The sequence below is a fragment of the Lactuca virosa genome, chromosome 8 (genome assembly GCF_052849685.1).
Source record: "Lactuca virosa cultivar CGN04683 chromosome 8, Lactuca_virosa_CGN04683_v6, whole genome shotgun sequence".
Lineage (NCBI taxonomy): Eukaryota > Viridiplantae > Streptophyta > Magnoliopsida > Asterales > Asteraceae > Lactuca > Lactuca virosa.
Window position 1 is genome coordinate 188215891 of NC_136433.1, and position 21931 is coordinate 188237821.

The 21931-nt window shown below is 35.0% G+C and overlaps 1 pseudogene; it reads right to left on the reverse strand.

The window, feature by feature from the left end:
* Positions 1-18637: 18637 nt before the first annotated feature.
* LOC145135323 (5S ribosomal RNA) lies at positions 18638-18755 on the reverse strand (annotated as a pseudogene).
* Between the last annotated feature and the right edge of the window lie 3176 nt (positions 18756-21931).

Below are 21931 nucleotides of genomic sequence, written 5' to 3' on the forward strand. Positions count from 1 at the left end.
GACCAATTGTGATATGGTATCTTAATCATTAAGATGATCATAAACATGATACTAAAGTACTCTCCCATCTTTTCAGATTTGAGAAACTTTTATCTTTCTGCCATACTTTGATTCTTCTTGTTCGTTCTGTCTCACATTGAAACTTCTCCAATGCTACAGACTTATACTTAAACTTATAAGTATAATCATATTTACTGAACTTAAGTAAATCATGACGAATAGTCTTCTTGATCTTTTGTGGTGGACTTGACCAGTGCACAAGAATGTGTACTCGATCCCTTAGTCCTTTCCTTATTCACATAAGGAATTAGTCTTAATTTTCCAAGCTGAAAGTTCTCATTTATCATACTATACAACTTGCATGATTCCAAGTTTCGGTCCAATTGAACCTTGGGTGATGAGAATCTTTCCTTATTTGGTAATATTAGACACTACCACAACCGAAAGAATCAAATCCATTTTTTCAATATTGCTATCAATGGAATCTTATAAGCAACAACTTTTCACAAATGCCATTGTAAGGATACTTAAAATAAATAAAATCAAAACCTTTTTCTTTTAATTTAAAACTTTGCGGAAAAACTTATCCTTACAATCCATATGAAAACCTTGTTGTTATCTATTCCTAAGCAATATAAATATCATAACTCCTAAGTAATAGCCCAAAATTCTGATCACCGAACCATGCGATTGAAATCCATCTTCGCGATCAGAATCAACATGTACTTAATAGAGTTAGACAATGGACTTTACCTGAAGTAGAGCCAAACTTATTGACTTTAACATCCTTAGGTAAATTTGGCAGCTTTGTAACCAATGCCCCTTCCTTTGGCAATAGTTACCTATGGACCCTTGATAATGGGACTATCTCAGACTTCGCCTCTCTCTTTACCATTGGGTCAACCGAGTTGACTATGGCCGATCCCTTTCCATTGGGAAGAGAGAGCTTTACTGGATACCCAATGTCATCATTGTCAATGTCCATAGCGTTTTAGGAAGTTGATCTTAGCAAATAGATAAGATCATTAAGGGTCTTGTCTTAGTCTGTTTCATAGGATTCCCAAAAGAACTCACTATGTGACTTAGAAAGTAGTTGAGCCACCAACTTTCTCAAGACTTTGACACCCAACTCTCCCGGCTTGTCAATATGTGACTACATCTCCAAGATGTGATCACACCTAGACCTTGCCTTGCCAATAGGGCTTGAGTGACCTTAAACTTTTTAGGAACTTGTGGGTTAGGGAGAATAATTGGAGGAGGTGAAAGAAGTATGATATCCATGGGACATCATCTTCATTTACGAAAGCTTGTTTCAAGAGATTTGGGAAGATCATAAATGTCTAGACCAGACATCTTTTTGGGAGATATTCAAGATAGTTGATTTAAAGTCCTTAATATGACACCCAATATGAAATATTAAGGCTAGGACCCAACAAACTATTTTATAACTTAGAAGAGGGATGCCGTAATCCAAGCTATAAAATATTTGAAGGTAGGTGAATGACGATTCACCAATTTCCACCATGAAAAACGAAATAATTTATTAGGTTTTAATTGGATTTGAAAGTCCTAGATCTTTGAGATTCATTGAACTGTTCAAAGGCATGTTTCAATCTCGAGTGTGCCCTTCAGGTTTTGTGACTGGGATGCCGAGGATCACAAAACAAGGTGTGAATAACCATGCAAATATACTTGGTACCCTTAATATTTACCCCTTAATCAGTGTGCCGGTTAACCACACACGTTCCACCGATACTATGATAAATATTAAGTTACCCTTTGCCTACCTTGTTAAGTCCAGGTTAGTGTGTCGGTTAACCACACACGCTCCACTAACGACTTAAGCAAAGTGCAAAGTGTAATTTCATGGGTTAGCACCAAATTCACATTTTCCTAAGTAACTAAGATTGGGTATTAATAAGAGTTTAGTTACTTAGTATTTATCATTAATACATTTAATGAAAGGAGAGTGGACACCCATTAAACTGCCATTTTATAGGCAATAACCTTATACCCCCCTTATAGACCGGCTTCGTGAATGAGGCCTACTAACGGTAAGACTGACTTTACTCTTATACATATATATATAAATATTATTAACTTATAATATTATAAAGTATAAGGGTTGAATTTTAACTTTTAAAATTCTAAGGGCTAACTTGGAATTAAAGTATTCATAAGTGAAAATTTTTCAAATTCCAAAACTTGAGGGCAAGTTTTGAAACTATTCAAAACTAATTAATTCCATAACTTATGAGTTTAAAGTAGTTTTAATTAAAAAAAAAACTCTTCAAGTTCCATAACTTGAGGACAAGTTATGGAAGACTTTAAACTAATTAATAAAAAAAATAACTTTTTTTTATTGTAACTTATGGAACTAATTAAGGTTACACTTTTTTTTTTAATTTAATGAAGAGACTCTTGAACCTCCATAACTTGAGGACAAGTTATGGAGTCATAAAACCATTTAATTAGAACTAGACTCTTCATTTTGTAACCTTTGCCAACTTTTATGAGTTTTATGATTCTTAAATGTGACTTTTCATATAACTTGAGGACAAGTTACAAAAACACACTTTGGAATCAACTCTTAGATTAAAATGGATTGAAAACAACTATTTCACACAACTTTTCTATTAATCTAAGAACCTCATAAAAACAAGATAATTCAAATCATCAATCTTCAAAAAATTAGCATGAACATACAAACTAATACAAATCTTGAAATTATGACAATTATCTTAGAAATTGGATTAGCATGAACATTACCACATCAAAAACAAGTTTATAAGTCCAAAAACATCTTAGGGTAATGTTCCTAGTCCAATTCCAGCCAAAACAATCGAATATATGCATTCAACTCGATTTTTTCAGCTACTTTTGCAAGTATAACAAGAAAACAAACCTGGCTCTGATACCACTGTTGGGTTATGAGCATTCTAACACTCCTAAGTGTACATGCAACCCTAAATACCTTGGATCTATGTTTTCTCTATTATACATACAATTGTGAACATCCAAGGTATTATCCTAATCTAGCATACAAAATAATAAATATAACAAGATAGAATACATACCTCTTTGATGTAGAATGTCTTCATGAAGCTTGAGTGCCTAGTGCCCCAAGTGTGACACCTCAAATGGTTCACACAACACCAAATACACTTGGAATAACTTGAGAGAAACTTGAACACTCCTTGAAATCGTCTAGCCCTCACACTCACACATTAGTGCACGATTTCTTGAGCCATGAGATTCTTTTATATGGTGGCTATTAGGGTTACACCATGTAACTCATAACTTTACCCATTCCTTATGCTCCATGGATTTTAACCTCCATGGAGTATCCATGGGTCACCCCATGGACTTAGTCCAACATAAGGAATCTTGGATCACAAGCCCACATATATAAGAATGAATGATTTACACAATCAACCCATATATTTAATTAGTCTCCTTTTGATCACTTAATTAATTCCAAATTAATTCTTGATCAATACTAATTAAATAACCTTATTAATATATTAGAACTTATAATATATTAACCAACCTTAAGTGTTATTTCTCTCATTATAGTCTATCCAAATGCATGATGCCATGCAACCCAAATGGACCATGCCGGGTCGGGTCAAGTCTTACCAATTATAGTTATGGACTTAGACATTAATCCAACAATTTTATGTCGATATGTTGAGATCTGCCATGATCCCTTGGTTCCTTGGTTAAGGAAACGCTCCTTCATTATCACAGAAAATTTCCATGGGCCCCTTTATGGCTGGCACAACTCCAAGGTCTCCAATAAAGTTCTTCAACCATATCGCCTCCTTTGACGCTTCGCTCGTCGTTATATACTCTGATTCGCACGTTGAATCAGCTACGGTCTCCTGCTTGGAAATTTTCAAAGTCACTGCTCCTCCATTTAGATTAAAGACCCAGCCCGACTGTGAACGGTAGTTGTCCCTGTCGGTTTAAAAACTGACATCACTATACCCTCGCACCCTTAAGTCATCACTCCCACCGAGGACTAGAAACCATTCCTTGGTCCTTCGAAGGTACTTAAGAATATTCTTGACTGCGGTCCAATGTGCTTTGCCAGGGTTCCCTTGATATCTGCTGACCATGCTCAAAGCGAAGGTCACATCAGGGCGAGTACAAGTCATAGCATACATAATCGAGCCAACTGCGGAAGCGTATGGTACTCGGCTCATTTCATCTATCTCGACTTCGGTACTCGGGCTTTGAGTCTTACTCAACTTGGCATTACTTTGGATCGGTAACTCCCCCTTCTTAGAATTCTCCATACTAAAACGCTTTAGTACCTTGTCCAAGTAAGTATTCTGACTAAGTCCTATTAGTCTCTTACTTCTGTTTCTCACTATCCTTATACCCAAAATATAGGCAGCCTCTCCGAGGTCCTTCATAACGAAGCACTTCCTAAGCCAGGATTTAACTTCCTTAAGGGTTGGGATGTCGTTTCCTATGAGTAGTATGTCATCTACATCCAATATGAGGAAGCTTACTATACTCCCACTGGCTTTGACATATACACAAGATTCATCCTCGCTTCGCAGAAAACCAAACTCTTTGACTTTCTCATCGAAACAAAGATTCCATTTGCGAGATGCTTGTTTTAGTCCATAAATGGACTTCTTAAGCGTACACACTCTATTGGGATACTTCGCATTGACAAAACCCTCTGGCTGACTCATGTAAACATCCTCAGCCAACTTCCCGTTAAGGAAAGCGGTTTTGACATCCATCTGTCGTATTTCATAGTCAGGAAATGCAGTAATGGCTAGCATCACCCTGATAGACTTTATCTTCGCAACTAGTGAGAAGGTCTCATCATAGTCAACTCCAGGAGTTTGAGTGAAACCCTTCGCAACCAATCGCGCCTTATAGGTGTGTACCTTCCCATCCATGTCGGTCTTCTTCTTGAAGATCCATTTGCACCCGACCGTCTTACGACCAGGCACATTGTCAACCAAATTCCAAACTTGGTTGTCATACATGGACTGAATCTCGCTGTCAATAGCCTCTTTCCATTTCACGAACTTCGGGCCTGCCATGGCTTCCTTATAGTTGTTAGGTTCGTCCAAATTCACTAGTGTACTATCACGAAGAAACGTATCCCCTTCAGTAGTGATATGGAAACCATAAAACTGGGGTGGAACACTAACTCTTTCGGAACGTCTAAGAGGTAAGGACTCGTCAATCGGTTCAACCGGAGTTTCCTCCTTGGGTTGAGCGCCAGTGTTAGAGGTTCCTTCATCGCTCGACTCTTGAAGCTCTTCAAGATCGATTTGCCTCCCACTGTCCCCTTGGCTTATGAGTTCTCGCTCTCGGAAAACCCCTCTTCTTGCAACGAAGACAACATTGTCACTCGGTCTATAGAAGAGATATCCAAAGGACTTCTGTGGGTAGCCGATGAAAATACATCGCTCACTACAAGGTTCGAGCTTGTCGTGAGTCTCTCGTCTTACGAAAGCCTCGCAACCCCAAACCTTGATGTGTGCCAACGAGGGAGCTTTCCCTGTCCACATCTCGTGAGGTGTTTTGGCAACCTTCTTCGTAGGGACTAAGTTAAGGATATGGGCGACAATCTTTAAGGCATACCCCCAGAATGAGATAGGTAGCGAAGCACGACTCATCATGGAACGAACCATGTCTAGAAAGGTTCGATTACGCCTCTCAGCCACACCATTCAACTGCGGTGTCCTAGGTAGCGTCAATTGCGAAACGATTCCGCATTCCTTGAGGTAGTCGTGGAATTCAAGACTTAGGTACTCTCCACCTCGATCGGATCGAAGCATCTTGATTTTCCTGCCCAACTGATTCTCCACTTCTTTTTTAAACTCTTTGAACTTTTCAAAGGTTTCTGACTTGTGCTTGATTAAGTAGATATACCCATATCTGCTATAATCATCGGTAAAAGTCACATAGAAGCGGCTCGCATCCCTTGTGGTGGATCTAAAGGGTCCACATACATCTGTATGTATGAGATCCAATAAACCCTCACCCCTCGCACAAGTGCCAGTGAAGGGTGACTTGGTCATCTTTCCAAGTAAACAAGATTCGCACACGTCATCGTCCCTAAGGTCAAATGACTCCAATACTCCATCCTTTTGGAGTTGGGCTATGCTTTTCTTATTGACATGTCCAAGACGACAATGCCACAAGCATGCTTTATCCAAATCATTTGAAGAATCAATACACAACACATCATTTCCTAAATGATTTACAACCATCATAGTTTCATATATTCCATTACAAGGCAATGCTTCAAAATAGAAAACACCATTAAGATAAGCATTAATAGAACCCTTTTCATTATCAAATAAATATCTAAACCCTTGTCTATACAAACCATGAAAAGAAATGATGTTTCTTGCCATATCTGGCGAATAGCAACAATTATTTAAATCTTATCCTAATCCACTACTGAGCACTAAAGAGTAAAATCCGATCTTGGTGACAGGCCACGATCTTCTGTTCCCCATGATAAAATTTATCTTCCCATGCTCCACATCCCTATCTCTTCTTAGGCCCTGCAAATCAGAACAAATGTGAAAACCACATCCTGTATCAAGAACCCAAGAAATAGTATGTGATGAATCATTATATTTAATAGTGTAAATTCCTGCGTAGGACGACTTGATCTTTCCATCCTTGATACCTTGCAGATATTTCGGGAAGCTTTGTTTCCAATGCCCTATTTCATGGCAGTGGTGGCACTCTGCTTCCTTGGGGTTGGAGTTGGGTTTAGCAGAACCAACCTTGGTTCCACTAGAAGAGGTGTCATCGTGGGACTCTCCCTTATGGTGGCTCTTTGAGGGAGCCTTCCTCTTCTTACCCTTCCCTTGCCCAATTGCCAAGACTGGGGCAGCAGTAGGAGTAGGAGTTGATGCAACATATTTGTCTTTGAGGTTGCTCTCAGCAGTCCTCAACAATCCTTGAAGCTTGCTCAAAGTGACCTCCTCCTTGTTCATGTGGTAGGTCATGCGGAACTGGTTGTAGCAGGGAGGCAAGGAGTGAAGGATGATGTCAATTGCCAGCTCTTCATCAAAGTTCACATTCAACTTTAGTAGGAGATCGACATATCTCTGTATCTTTTGCAGATGAGCAGTAAGGTGTTGGATAAGGTGTCTAAGTCCATAACTATTTCTGGTATGTACTTGACCCGACCCGTCATGGTCCATTTGGGTTGCATGGCATCATGCATTTGGATAGACTAAATGAGAGAAATAACACTTGTGGTTTATTAATATATTGTAAGTTCTAACATATTAATAGTATTATTTAATTAGTATTGATCAAGAATTAATTTGGAATTAATTAAGTGATCAAAAGATGACTAATTAAATATATGGGTTGATTATGTAAATCATCCATAACTTGTATAGTGGGCTAAAAGTCTCCATGGATTATCAAGTTGAGTTAAACCCATTGGATGCTCCATGGAGGCTCCATGGGAGTTACAAACCCATGGGTCATGGAAATGAAGAGTCATGTTACATTAGGGTTTACATGGTGTAACCCTAGATGTGACACACTATATAAGGAACATGATACTCACCAAAATCGGCTACACTAAGAACAAGTGAGGGCAAGCCGATTTTTACAAGTGTTATACATTCTCTAAAGTTATTCCAAAGCATTTGGTGTTGTGTGAAACATTTGAGGCATCACACTTGGGGTGCTAGGCTCTCAAGGTTTTCAAGGAATCATAACAACTACAAGGTATGTAATTCTAGCCATCTTTTATGTTAAAAGTTTCCCATGTATGCTAGATAGGATTATGAACCTTGGAAATCGTATTTTGCATGTATTTTAGACAAACATAGATCCAAGGTTTTCTAGGGTTGCATGTACACTTAGGAGTGTTAGAATGCTCAAAACCCATCATAAGGGACTCTCCATTACCCATTTTGGCAGTGATCATTGAAGTGATGATCTCGTACCTTTCTTGCCTAGCGCTTTGGTGGTACCGGTCCAGCAGATCTTGATGCATCTCATAGGGATACATGTCCTCATAGGACTTCTGGAGTTCTGCAGTCATAGTCGCCAGCATGATTCAATGGACTTTTGTGGCATCACGCTCATGGGCCTCAAAGGCAGCGATCTCTTCAGCAGAGGCAGTGTTGATGTTTATTTCCTTCAGCTTCTCATCGAGAACATACTCTTTGTCCTCGTATCGAGTGACCATTCGGATGTTGCGGATCCAATCATTGAAATTGGACCCGTCAAATATCACTCTTCCACATAAGTTCATGAGTGAGAACGAGCCAGAGGAATTTGAGCCGGAAGCGTTGTTGTTGACGTTCGACATCTGAAATAGAAAAGAGACAAGTTTGATTAGAAATGAATCCCCAATTAAACACCCAAATGAGAAATTAGGGCTAGGACCCAACAACATTATTTACAAATTAGAAGAGGGATGCCGTAATCTAACATGTAAATAATTTGAAGGTAAGTGAATGACGATTCACTAATTTCCACCATGAAAAAACAAATTAAAGCTAAGTTTTAAATGTATTGAAAACTCCTAGATCTTTTGAGATTCATTGAAATTTTCAATGGCATGTTTAAATCTTGATATGCCCCTCAAGTTTCTGATTGGGATGCCGAGGATCACAAAGCGGGTGTGAATAACCATGCAAATGTACATGGTGCCCTCAATGTTACAGTCACCTATTCGACGTGCCGGTTAACCGCACACACTCCATCAAACTATGACAAACATTGAGTCACCCTTTGCCACCTTTGCTTAGAGCCCAAATAGTGTGTCGGTTAACCACACACGCTCCACTAACGTCATAGCAAGGGTACAAAGTGTAATTTCATGGAATTTCATCAATTCACTTTTGCCTAAAGTAACTAAGATTGGGAATTTAAAAAAAAAACATTTAGTTACTTTATAAATTCATTATCCTTTTAATGAGGAAAGGGTTGCCCTATCTTACCCGTTCGGCTAACGACCCTCCACTAGTCAAGGGTGCGGCGGGTAAGAGTGGATACCCAATGGCGGTCATTTTACAGGTCGCTTCCTTAAACACCCCTTATAGACTAGCTATGTGAATGAGGCCTACTAACGGTAAGACTAGCATTTAAGTTATACATATATAATAGTTATTCTTATAATATTATAAAGTATAAGGTTGAATTTTAAACTTGTAAAATTCTAGGGTTTGAAATTTAAATAATTCAAATTAAACTTTTAATTAAAAAATTAAATTTCAAAACTTGAGGGCAAGTTTTGAACTTTTCAAAACACATAAGATCAAATAGCAAATAATGTAAATTAAACATTTAATTAAATGATTATCTAAATTTGACCTGTTCCATTTTATTCACTAGATAAATCAAGAAATAATTCAAATAATCAAATTTTATAATATAAGGAATTTATTATTCAATTAATTGGTAATTATCTTTTGTTTTGGTAAGGATAATCACATAATAATAATAAAATTCGGATTTTATTAGTCAAAAACAGTTTTGGTAATTATCCTTCAGCAAAACAGCAAGAAATCCCGAGAATCCCTCTGTCTGACGTCCCGACTCGCCGAGTCCCCTTATGGACTCGTCGAGTTCATCCTACTCGTCGGGCCCACTTTGGGACTCGCCGAGTCTGTTAGTCAGGGGGCCAAAAAATTGATTTTAAAGCAAGAAGGAAAACACAAAGCATCAATACAATAGAAACCAACCTATCTGATATCTCTGATGGGTTTTATACAAAAGAACATCCTATGTGCTCATGCAAACCCTAAAGATTGGATCTAGGTTTCTCTATTGTACATGCAATTCATCCAAGACTTAAGAACCCTAGATCTAGCATGTATATTTCGAAAATAACATATGAAAACAGATCTAGATGATTACCTATTCAACAATGGCTTGGATCTTCTTGTCTTGAAGCTTAGAGTCACAAATGTCACCCCTCTAATGACTTACAAACACCACACAAGCAAGAGGATGATATTGGAGAGAGGGGAGAGGCATAATTTTTCGGCTATGAACTCTTCTAGGGTTTCAAGTGGCCGAAAACTGATGCCCTAGGGGTTCTATTTATACTTGTGCTGCTAGGGTTTCGGTCAAAACCCTAATGGACAACTTAGGCCTTAAGCAATCCAAGGAAGCTTCTGGAATAGGGCCCTTATGGCCGAAATTAGGATGAACACATCCCTAATTTCGTCCATGCCTAGTCCATAAGGCTTCTTAGCCTAATACTCAACTATCATACATTTGACAGTTTAAGTCCCCTTTATTTAATTAATGTCTTTTAGCCGTAGAATTAATTCTTAATTAATTCTTGTCTAATATTAATTAAACTATATGATTTCTCCTTTAATATATTATTCATATAATATATTAATAAACCATAATAACCTCTCTCTTCATAAATCACCCTGTCAAGTTGCTCTGGTGAAGGCAACCCAAAAGGACCATGCACAATCGGGGCAAGTACATACTAAATATAGTTACGGGCTTAGACACTAATCCAACACCATGTACCTCCCACTTACTTTGTCATTAGAAGCTTGCTTTCTACTAACTTAGCTTTCACAAGAATAAGAGGACTTATTCTTGGCGAGTTTTCATATAATGATCGAAGCCACATTTAGAGTATTATACAAATATGTATTTAGTAGATTTTGGGTTTAGAAGCTTTAGTCTAACATCAACCTCAAATTCATAAAACATTTAGTAAGATGAGGATGGAGCCTTTCCATACTAAATCTTATAAAGTGTTTAATCTACTTATTAGTTGGTATTTGTATTCAGGATACACTTAATAGTGATTGAAGTATTATCCCAAAAATATTAAAGGAGGATATTTCTACCGATTAGAAAGTAAATCATACCAAGTAGGATTTAATTCATCATTTATTATCATTAAGGCCTTAGATGGTTCTTACCAGTTTGTATCTCAACTTTTGAAACCTTCAACAAAGATTTCACAATTATACTTTACCACGTAAAATATAATTAAAACTACTATAGTTGTTAATTAAGTTGATTTAGTATCTTGTGCTTAATCTCAGACATTCATTAGAAAGGAAGTCATACACCAAAGTGTAAAGTTCCTTAATTATTTTCTCTACACCTTAGTGAAAATATCATTAGGAATCCTTTACATATAAATAAGGTTCACATATGTTAAATAAACTATATTATTTTCCTTCAAAGATCCCTTTCTTGAAGTTGGAATATGTGAATAGCATTTATATAATAAAGATAACAATGTCAAAGATGAGTTTGATTTAAAACAAGTTTAAGTCAAAATTGTTTGCATATAGAACTTAATTTTATTTATAAGAATGTTGATATTTACTCCACAATTCTATTAAGAGATATAGTCTCATAAATAGAAGTTAATCATTTCAGAATATGAATATTATCGTTATGAAAAACGATTGAGTAAATAATCAAACATTTGAATAAAATAACTGAGACATAAATTTAGACATGCTAAATTAAAACATATATTGTTCCAAAACAAATATTGTTTTACATTACAAGTAATTTATGTTCTAAGCATAAATAATAAACTAAACTCTGAGAGTGTAGTTCCAACTTAGTTGTGCTCATCTGGTTACTCTTCAGTAAATATCTGCAAACCATTTACAAATATTAGATTAACATTTAAGTACCAAGTACCTAAGTGTTATATGAAAAGTATGAGTTCTATCTAGTAGATAAAATAAGTACTAGTCTCTTCCAGACTTTCTTTCCAAATAAGAGGAGTAAATCATTTTCCACTGTCCAGTTTCTTCACAAAAGAAACAAGATCCATCTATGTGAGCTTTATTATATTTCTTGGGCTTAAAGGTGTTCAATCCATAAAACATGAGCCTCTTAGATCACACTAGGTGACTCTTTTAGACTTGCATTATTCCAATGTTTAAACTAGCTTTAAATAAAATATCACTGTATTTATTGGAATATTGCTTGACCTGTTATATCATCAGATATATGTTTAAATTATCCAATACTTCCTAGAAGTCATGAATAACTATTCCTAGCTTCATGTTAAAAGTATCTTTAGCATCACAGTGATGCCTTTACTAGGTATCACGTTCAGTTTTATTGCTCAAAGAAAATAGTTTTTGGACTACGACCTTTAAGTGTATACAATTTCATATCTCTTACGAGATTGTCTCTTAAGACATGAACTCATTCACTAAAGTTATGTCTATTGAATGTTATTGTTTCATTGAGTCATTAAAGAAAATGGCAATTCATGGTAATTAAAATGGATTATTTAACTACAAAATTTTTACAAAATTCATTTAGTATTTTCAATATTTAATCTTTAATAATTAATACCCTTTTAGTTTCCAAAAACATTAATTATCAAAGTCTAGGATCCAAGTTGCAAAACAAATAAATGGTTAAGTATCATTTATCCCATCTATTTGAATTCAACCCGGTAGATATCGATTATTAATTATATCTTGCTATATAATTTCTAGATTTATGGGATCTCTAATAACAAATTTAATTAGACATGTTTGATCCCATCTATGCCTCGGAACTCTCTTGCTTAGGTATCCTTTATCATAAAAGATTTCCGATCAAATCGTCCAATTTGAAAAACTTGTGTAATCTGACAATAATTTGGTTATAGAAATCGCGAAGACACCACAGCCATCAAAAGACAACACTAAACGATTAGGTGTCCTTTATCCCACTAATGCATACAAGATACGTGTGGGTGTTTTTCAAAAGGATTGCATATATTTGAGGTTTGTACAAATAAATTAATTCTAAAAACTAATCTATTACTTTACAAAAATAACCAAGAAAATCTAATCTATTTAATTATTACATATCATATGAATAAATAAATTATTACAACCATTTTATAACAAAAATAACCAACACTACAACATAACAACACATTGGTCATTGGCTAGTTTATGCACATCATATACATCAATACACACATCATATACATCAATACGCACATCAAACAACCTTTGTTTTTCTAAGACAACTTTAAATGACAAAAGATGCATGATGCTTTTGTCACATAACATAACAAAAAAAAGTTGTCATAGAAAATATGTATGAACTTATTTTTATACAAAAACAAGTTATCCATATTCTCCAAAAACTAAGATTTCCAAAAATAAAAAAATCTAACCAAACTTGCAGGGTGGCTCTGATACCAATTGTTGGGTTTTAGTTCAAAAATAGTTTCATAAACTTAAAAATATGGCAACAGAAGACTTTAATTTTTTAAATAACATAAACATTTTATACCCACCAAGGATCTTCTTTCAAGTTATAGAAAGATTTAAACACCAACCAAAGAAGAGATGAAGAAATAACAACCTTTGTAGTTCTTTAGGTCTTCTTGGGAGGCTTGGAAGTTGATGAAGAATGTGGAACCTTTGAGACACCAATAATGACTCAACTTGATGTAGATGCTAGTCCAAAACTCTTAAACCCTTAAGCTTTATGTTCATAACCAATATGAACTTAAAGAGGGCATGAAGATGCAAGTGTTCTTCAAGTTTTCTAACCAAAACTAGAGAGAAAGAGGGAGGAGAAGGAGGATTCGGATTTTACATCAAGAAAGGAATGAGCACACTAGCCAAATTCAAGCCCCTTATTTATATGCATAAAGTGAAAGTATTAACCATTAGGTCTTAACACTTTAAGCACATATGTCCTCATGTCATAAACATGTCTCCCATGCTTCATTACTTTTGAATAAACTAATGGAAAGCCCATACTTTTCTTCTTTTTATGCAAATTTCGAAAATTGTATAAAAAAGAGGAAAGTTAGTTTAAATTTTATAAACTCAAGGTTTATAAAATATAAACTTTGTCTTTTGAGTAAAAGACAAAATGCTTTCAACTAGTCCAAAAAGTTATGCATGACTTATTAAATCATACCATATGAAATAATATAATGTTACTTGCTAAAGAAAATTATTATTTCCATGAAATAAATAATTTCCAATTTAAATATAAGAGTTTTATTGAATATTTATTAAAATCAATTGCTAATAAATAATCAATTGTATCAAGTTGTTGTTAGTGTGACCCATTAGTATCATATGTTATTTAGCAATATCACTTTAATATGACTCTTGAGCATACTAGACCTTTCAGCTTTATGCTTATAGTTGTGGATAAAATATTTTGCAGGTTGTTCGTGAGAAGAGCTCGGTGGGACTGTACACACGCATCGAAGATATTGATTTTTGTTGTTCTTGTAATTCGACTTTGATAACATTATGGTTTCAAGTAAATATATGCCACTTGTTGAATTTAAGTAAAAGGTTTTAAGTGGTTAATCTACTTTAAAATGAAAAATCTCATTGTAATTTTCCACAATTGTATTTTTATGATATTCTGATATTTATTTTGGAATTACTTTTGATACTATGATGATCTGATATAAAATGGAATGAATGGTTTAATTACTTAAAAATGGAAAGAAAAAAATATTCTATGAGTTTTGGGACGTTTCAAATAGCACATTCAGAAAGTTAATTGAATTCAACATTGTGTAATAGTATTTCAAACATTGGATATATTGTTTCCCTGTCTTTGAATAACCTCTCACTTTCTAGTCTAATAGAAATAGCTTCCTTGTCGAAATGGTGTATCAAATAGTATGCTAAGGGTGATGGTAATTTTGTCATTTGAATCTTTAACGAACCACCAAATTCATTATCTATTAACATTCTCATTTGTTCATCAAATAATGATTTGACTACTATGTATAAAGAATTTGGTGACATTCTTATGCTAATCTTATGAAAATGATCAAAATCTAGTTTCTTTGATGGAATCAATGGTTCACTGACCTTACTTTTTTTTAATCCCTCTCTATTGGCCGCGTTAAAGGTCTTTTTTGTGCTTCATCCTCATCATGAGAAATTTCATGTATTTTTTCCTTTTTTTTTTCTTCTTCAACAATGAAAACAGTAAATAATATATATTGTACCATAAACTTTCAAAGATGTTATTCAGAAAAGAAATAATGTTGATTTACAAATACGAATTCAAACAGTATAATCATTATTTCTTAAACGGGAATTAATAAACTCCATAGTCCGTTGAAATTATTTGTGCATACAAGAATATTGTAGTTAACTTACTTTCTTCTTTGGTGGATTTACAAAATCGTCGTCCTCAATGCATATTGGTGATGTGTTCCTGTTTGAAAATTTACTTTTTTACATTTTTGTCTTCAATCTTGAATTACTTCATCTGCTTTGTATGTTTCTTTAAAAAAATGCAATGGTGCTTCTTATAATCGAGAAAGTTCGATACCAATTTCAATTTTTTTTGTATAAATAACCGACGATTCACGAATTAAAATTTCAAAAACAAATCGCTCAAAAAAATTTCATCAAACGTATTATGCGCGATTTTTGGGATAATAACGAATTAATGATATGGTTTCCATTAATAAGGATATACTTTTACTATATGACCCCTCCATGAATGTTATTGATTTCCTTTTTGTTTTCTCTCTTTAATTAATTTCCTAATTATATTAGCCATTGATTAATCCAATCTAATGGTCAAAAGTAGTTCTTTCGTATTTATAGGAAAACTATTTCTCATTTGAAATTTAGCATATATATATATATATATATATATATATATATATATATATATATATATGGTACAAAATACATATAGTAAAGGAAACATTAATTAATTTAAGTTTTGTGTATTTTGGATTTGTAAGTTTTTTGTATCTTCGACAGGTATCAAAATACCGATAACGTCACTTATTGAGGTTATTTATGAAACGAATCGACACATGTATATTCAACGTATTGACCTTGGAGTTAAATAAATATACATAAGAATACCTACTTTATAGTGTTGAATGACAATAATAATAATACTAATGTGGAGAGATGTTTGTTACACTCACCCCTTGTAACATCCCCCTCTGGCACGTATCATAATATTGTCCGCTTTGGGCTCCCGGCACGAAAACTTCCCAGGGGGTCACCCATCCCTGGATTGCTCTCGCCCGGGCACGCTTAATTGCAGAGTGCTTATGGGATCCGTTGCCCTCACGGCTTTAAAACGCGTTGTGACAAGGAAGGTATCCACACCCCTTATAAGGAAATGTTTCGTTCTCCTTCCAATATTGTGATACGTGCCAGAGGGGGATGTTACACTTATATACTTCTACTAACTACCACCACCTTCAATCAAGGCAATGGGGCCCAGAGGATTAAACAATGTTTTCTATTTGGGAGCCCATATGATTGGGTCTGTGATGATCGGTTCATCATGAATTTTAGCTTCAAAATCAAAGACGAGGGGGTTGGACAAAATCAGAGTGATGGCAGTGCTCAACACCAGAATTTGGATCGTTGGGCTGTTTAATCATAAGGGTTACAACCACCTTGATGTGAAGATTATAAAGTTTAAAAGCTCCGATAGTGATTTCTCTAGCCTGTTTGTGCTTTATTTCAGTTAGGGTTTATTAGATGCAATGTTTCAAAGCATGGTTTACTGAGGGGGATGTTACACTTATATATTTCTACTAACTACCACCACCTTCAATCACGTCAATGGAGCCCTGAGTAAACCAGAGGATTAAACAATGTTTTCTATTTGGGAGCCCATATGATTGGTTCTGTGATGATCGGTTCATCATGAATTTTAGCTTCAAAATCAAAGACGAGGGGGTTGGACAAAATCACAGTGATTGCAGTGCTCAACACCGGAATTTGGATCGTTGGGTTGTTTAATCATAGGGGTTACAACCACCTTGATGTGAAGATTCTAGAGTTTAAAAGCTCTGATAGTGATTTCTCTGGCCCGTTTGTGCTTTATTTTAGTTAGGGTTTATTAGATGCAATGTTTCAAAGCATGGTTTACTAAGTGATTGGTGCTTTGACCGATGATTGTACCGTTCTTAGCAGGTAGGTATCTATATATCTACTTCAAGTAATTCTTCTACTTGTTTGTTTCTACATGTGTGGGTTTTGCAGAACCCAATTTCAGTCAATGGCCCCAATCCTCACCTCCCTATGATGTTGAATTCGTTTGTTTTATGTACATTTCGCAAGTTGTGGGATTGATAGGAACTATTTTTTAGCTTAAACAAGTATTTGGGAGCATCAAACCTCAATTTCAAGTGCAATTTTGTATCTGATTCATGCCTATTGATTTTGATAAAAGTCAAACATAGGATAGTGCAATAAGGTTTTAAAGATTAATTTTTTAATGCATTTCGTGTTTTTAAGGTTATGCAAACCAATTAAAATTAATTCAATGAATATGATGCCTGTTGTGATGAAGAAGATGCGAAATTAAGCACTTATGGAGCTGAAGAAGACAACACTGATGGAGATCGAATACGAACAGAAGAAGACGCCAATATTGAAGGCGCCTTGTGATTTAATTAGTAAAGGGTAAATTGGTAAACTAATATACAATTTTGAATTTTAGATAAAAAAAATTTAATAAAAATTGATATAATCTTAATTAAAATATGATTTTGGATATTGATGTAATTTTTATAGTTTTAGAATGATATACACGTAATATTAAAGTTTATAAGGATATTGAAGTAATATTTAGAGTTTGCAAGGATATATATATATATATATATATATATATATATATATATATATATATATATATATATATATATATATATGAAATTTTCCCTATTTTATGTTTAATTGACTATCTTTTATTCAACCATTTCATTGTCTTAAAGTGTATATTTTCTTCCGATCTTTAAAATCAAGTGTTTTAGTGTTGGAAACAATATAAAATAGCCTAGATCGACTTGATGTTAGGCAACAAACTCTTGTTGATAGTACAACGTTACAAATTATTCGTGAGTATTGTCGTGCGAAAGAATAATTGTTGGAATTGGGGATCTTCTTACCATTTGCAGAAGTTGTTGAGCGTAGTAAGTTAGCATTATATAATATGCAAAAGCTCATAATTAAAATGGGTAAACATATACATATGTTATCAACTTAATCAAAGCACCATACAAACACATGAGCTTTTCCGAGATTTTTATGTGTATGAATTATTTGAAACCTACATGGAATTGTTTGACGTTCACAAAGCTACTGCTCAGTTCCACCTCATGCAAGTCGGAAGTACAAATGTGCATCATATATATAATGTGTGATATTAAGCGATAATGTATAATGTTTGTGTTTCTTAAATTCTTTTTTTATCTGGTGTGTATGTTGTTTTACTTTAAATAAAAGTAGATATAAAATAACATTAAACTCGGTTTCACTAAAAGAAATTAAAGTTATCTTGAATGAAAAAACTAAACATGAGTTATTCCTTAAACTATAGAGGTTAAACGTCCATCATCTTAGTTGGCATTTCTTATTGAGAAGATGGTGGTAGAGGATGCAACATTGTTGTTTTATTGGTATGCAACATGATCAATACATTGCATAAGATTTGTAAATATGAACAAAATCATGATTATCAGACAAAATATTTAATCATCGTAATGTCGTAAACACACACCCATAAGGTATACCACAACTTCTCCATTTCTCACATGTATAACTGATGACATACATATCTAATACATCCCAATCTGCAAAAGGGGTGTAACATCCCTCTCTGGCACGTATCACAATGTTGTCCGCTTTGGGCTACTCGACACGAGGACTTCCCAGGGGGTCACCCATCCCGGTACTACTCCCGCTCGAGCACGCTTAACTGCAGAGTTCTTATGGGATCTGCTGCCCTCACGGCTTTAAAACGCGTTGTGACATGGAAGGTATCCACAACCCTTATAAGGAACTGTTTCGTTCTCCTTCCAAGCCGATGTGGGATCAGGTGATGCAGTAAAACCCTAATTTTCGGGTATTTAAAGGTATGAGATGATTAGGGTTGCTTCTGTTCTGCCTCTTTTACTCCCAAGTCACTGAAAACCCTAAATTCGACCCTTTTGAGCCCTTGAGCCATTGTTGGTGGTTTTGGTGTTGATGGTGTTTTCATTTATTTGAAGAAGAAGAAGAAGAAGAAGCTCTTGAGATGACTCATTTTGGCGAGATAATATCATTTTTGTGGACTAGCTGACTTGTGAGCTTCTATAAGGTATAAAGATCCTATATTTTTCATTTAAGGTTGCTAGATCTAGGCTATGGTTGCCTTCTTTTCATGGGAGCTTGGATTGTCATGCATGAAGTCCATAAAGTTAGCAACTTTATGGAACATTGAGTCATTTTTTTGTGTTAGAACCCTTGGATCTGGATTTTGGTGCAAGTTTTTGTTGGATAAGGTGTCTAAGTCCATAACTATATTTGGTATGTACTTGACCCGAGAGTAGCATGGTCCATTTGGGTTGCACTTCACCAGGACAATTTGTAGGATGGACTTTTATGAAGAGGATGATTATGATTTATTAATATATTATAAGTTATAATATATTAATATGAAATCATATTATTTAATTAGTATTAATCAAGAATTAATTTGGAATTAATTTTGTGATAAAAAAGAGACTAATTAAATATATAGGGATTAATTGTGTAAATCATTCATTCTTATAAAGTGGGCTAATTATCCATGATTCCTTATGTTGGGCTAAACCCATGTGGTGACCCATGGATACTCCATGGAGGTTAAAACCCATGGAGCATGAGGAATGTGGAAAGTCATGAACATTAGGGTTTGCATGGTGTAACCCTAATGTAGCCACACTATATAAGAAGCCCTTTGGTTCATGAAATCGGCACCTAGAGTTCTTGTAAGAGTGCTAGCCGATTTTGAGTGCATATTATCTCCTCTCAAGTTCTTCCATTTGTCGGTGGTGATTTGTGATTCCACTTGAGGCATTCACATTATTGGTGCTAGGCTCTTAAAGCTTCAAGGTTTCAACTACACTAAAAGGTATGTCATCTAACTAGAATTTTGTAGTATAGTTACTCCATTGTATGCTAGTTAGGATGATGCTTTCGAATTTTGAAAGTTTGCATGTATATTAGAGAAAACATAGATCCAAAGCATCTAGGGTTGCATGTACACCATAGGAGTGTGAGAATGCTCAAAACCCATCAGTGGTATCAAAGCCAGGTTTGTTTTCCAATATACTTGATGTTACTTGCTTAGAAATGCTTCAAAAATCGAATTTTTGCTGTCTAGACAGTGGACTCGCCGAGTCCACTGGGGAACTCGCCGAGTCCCTTCACAATTCTAACCAACTCGCCGAGTTAGTTCATGCACTCGACGAGTTGGTGCTCCAGAGTGCAGATTTTCGAGTTTTGAGGCTGGAATTGGACTAGGATCATTACCCTAAACTGTTTTTGAACTTATAAACATGTTTTTGATGTGGTAATGATCATGTTAATCCAATTTAAAAGATAATTGTCAAAAGTTTCATGTTTTGTATTAGTTTACATGTTAGGCTAATTACATGAAATTTGTTTTGATTTGAATTGTCTTGTTCATATGAGTTTGATTGAATCTTCTATGAATTATTTGATTATTGTGTTAGTTAAATAATGTTTTAAATGATTTTAATGGACTCCATAACTTGTCCTCTAGTTATGGATGTTATGGAACATGAAAGGTTTTTCTAATAAAGATGTCATTAAACTCATATGTTATGGACTTGAAGAGTTTTGACAAGTTTCAAAACTTGCCCTCAAGTTTTGGAATTTGTAAAGTCTCACTAAATGAAACTTTAATTCCAAACCTTAGAATTTTAAAAGTTAAAATTCAACCCTTATAATATTATAATATTATAGGTTTAATATTTATATATATGTATAAGACAAGTTGGTTTTACCGTTAGTAGGCCTCATTCACGAAGTTGGTCTATAAGGGGGGTATAAGGCTATTGCCTATAAAATGGTAGTTTAATGGGTATCCACTCTCACTCACCGCTTCCTTGACTGGTGGAGGGTCGTTAGCCGAACGGGTAGGACAAAGACTATAATTCTCATTAAAAGTATAATGATAGTAATAAAGTAACTAAACCTTTTATAAATTCCCAATCTTAGTTACTTTAGGAAAATGTGAAATTGATGCAAATCCATGAAATTACACTTTGCACCTTACCAAGTCGTTGATGGAGCGTGTGTGGTTAACCGACACATTAACTTGGACAAGTAAGGGTGGCAAAGGGTAACTTAATGTTTATCATAAGGTCAATGGAGCGTGTGTGGTTAACCGGCACATTGATTAAGGTGATAATTGACATTGAGAGTACCAAGTATATTTGCATGGTTATTCACACCTTGTTTGTGATCCTCGGTATCCCAGTCACAAACCTGAAGGGTATAATCGAGATTTAAACATGCCATTGAATTGTTTAATGAATCTCAAAAGATCTAGGAGTTTCAAATCCAATTAAAACTTAATTAACAAATTTCATTTTCATGATGGAAATTGGTAAATCGTCATTTACCTACTTTCAAATATTTTGCAAGTTAGATTACGGCATCCCTCTTCCAAATTGTAAAATATTGTGTTGGGTCCTAGCCTTAATATTTCATCTTGGGTGTTATATTAAGGACTCTTTATCTAATCTAAAATTTGTCTTTCTTTCTTTTCAGATGTCTTCCAACACTGCTTCTGGCTCAAACCCTACCGACTCCTTCTCTCTCATGAACCTTTGTGGGAGAGTCATCTTTGATGGGACTAATTTCAATGATTGGATTAGGAACATCAGGATGGTCACTCGCTACGAGGACAAGGAATATGTCCTCGACAAGGAGCTCAAGGAAATCGATGAGTCTGCTGCTACTCCTCAGGAGATTGCTGATTTCAGGGCACATGAGAAAGATGCCACCAAGGTAGCTTGTATCATGCTTGCCACCATGTCTCCTGAACTCCAAAAATCCTATGAGGACTTCTACCCTTTTGAGATGCACCAGGACCTGATGGAAAGATACCATCAGAGTGCTCGTCAAGAGCGGTATGAAATCATTTGCTCCAT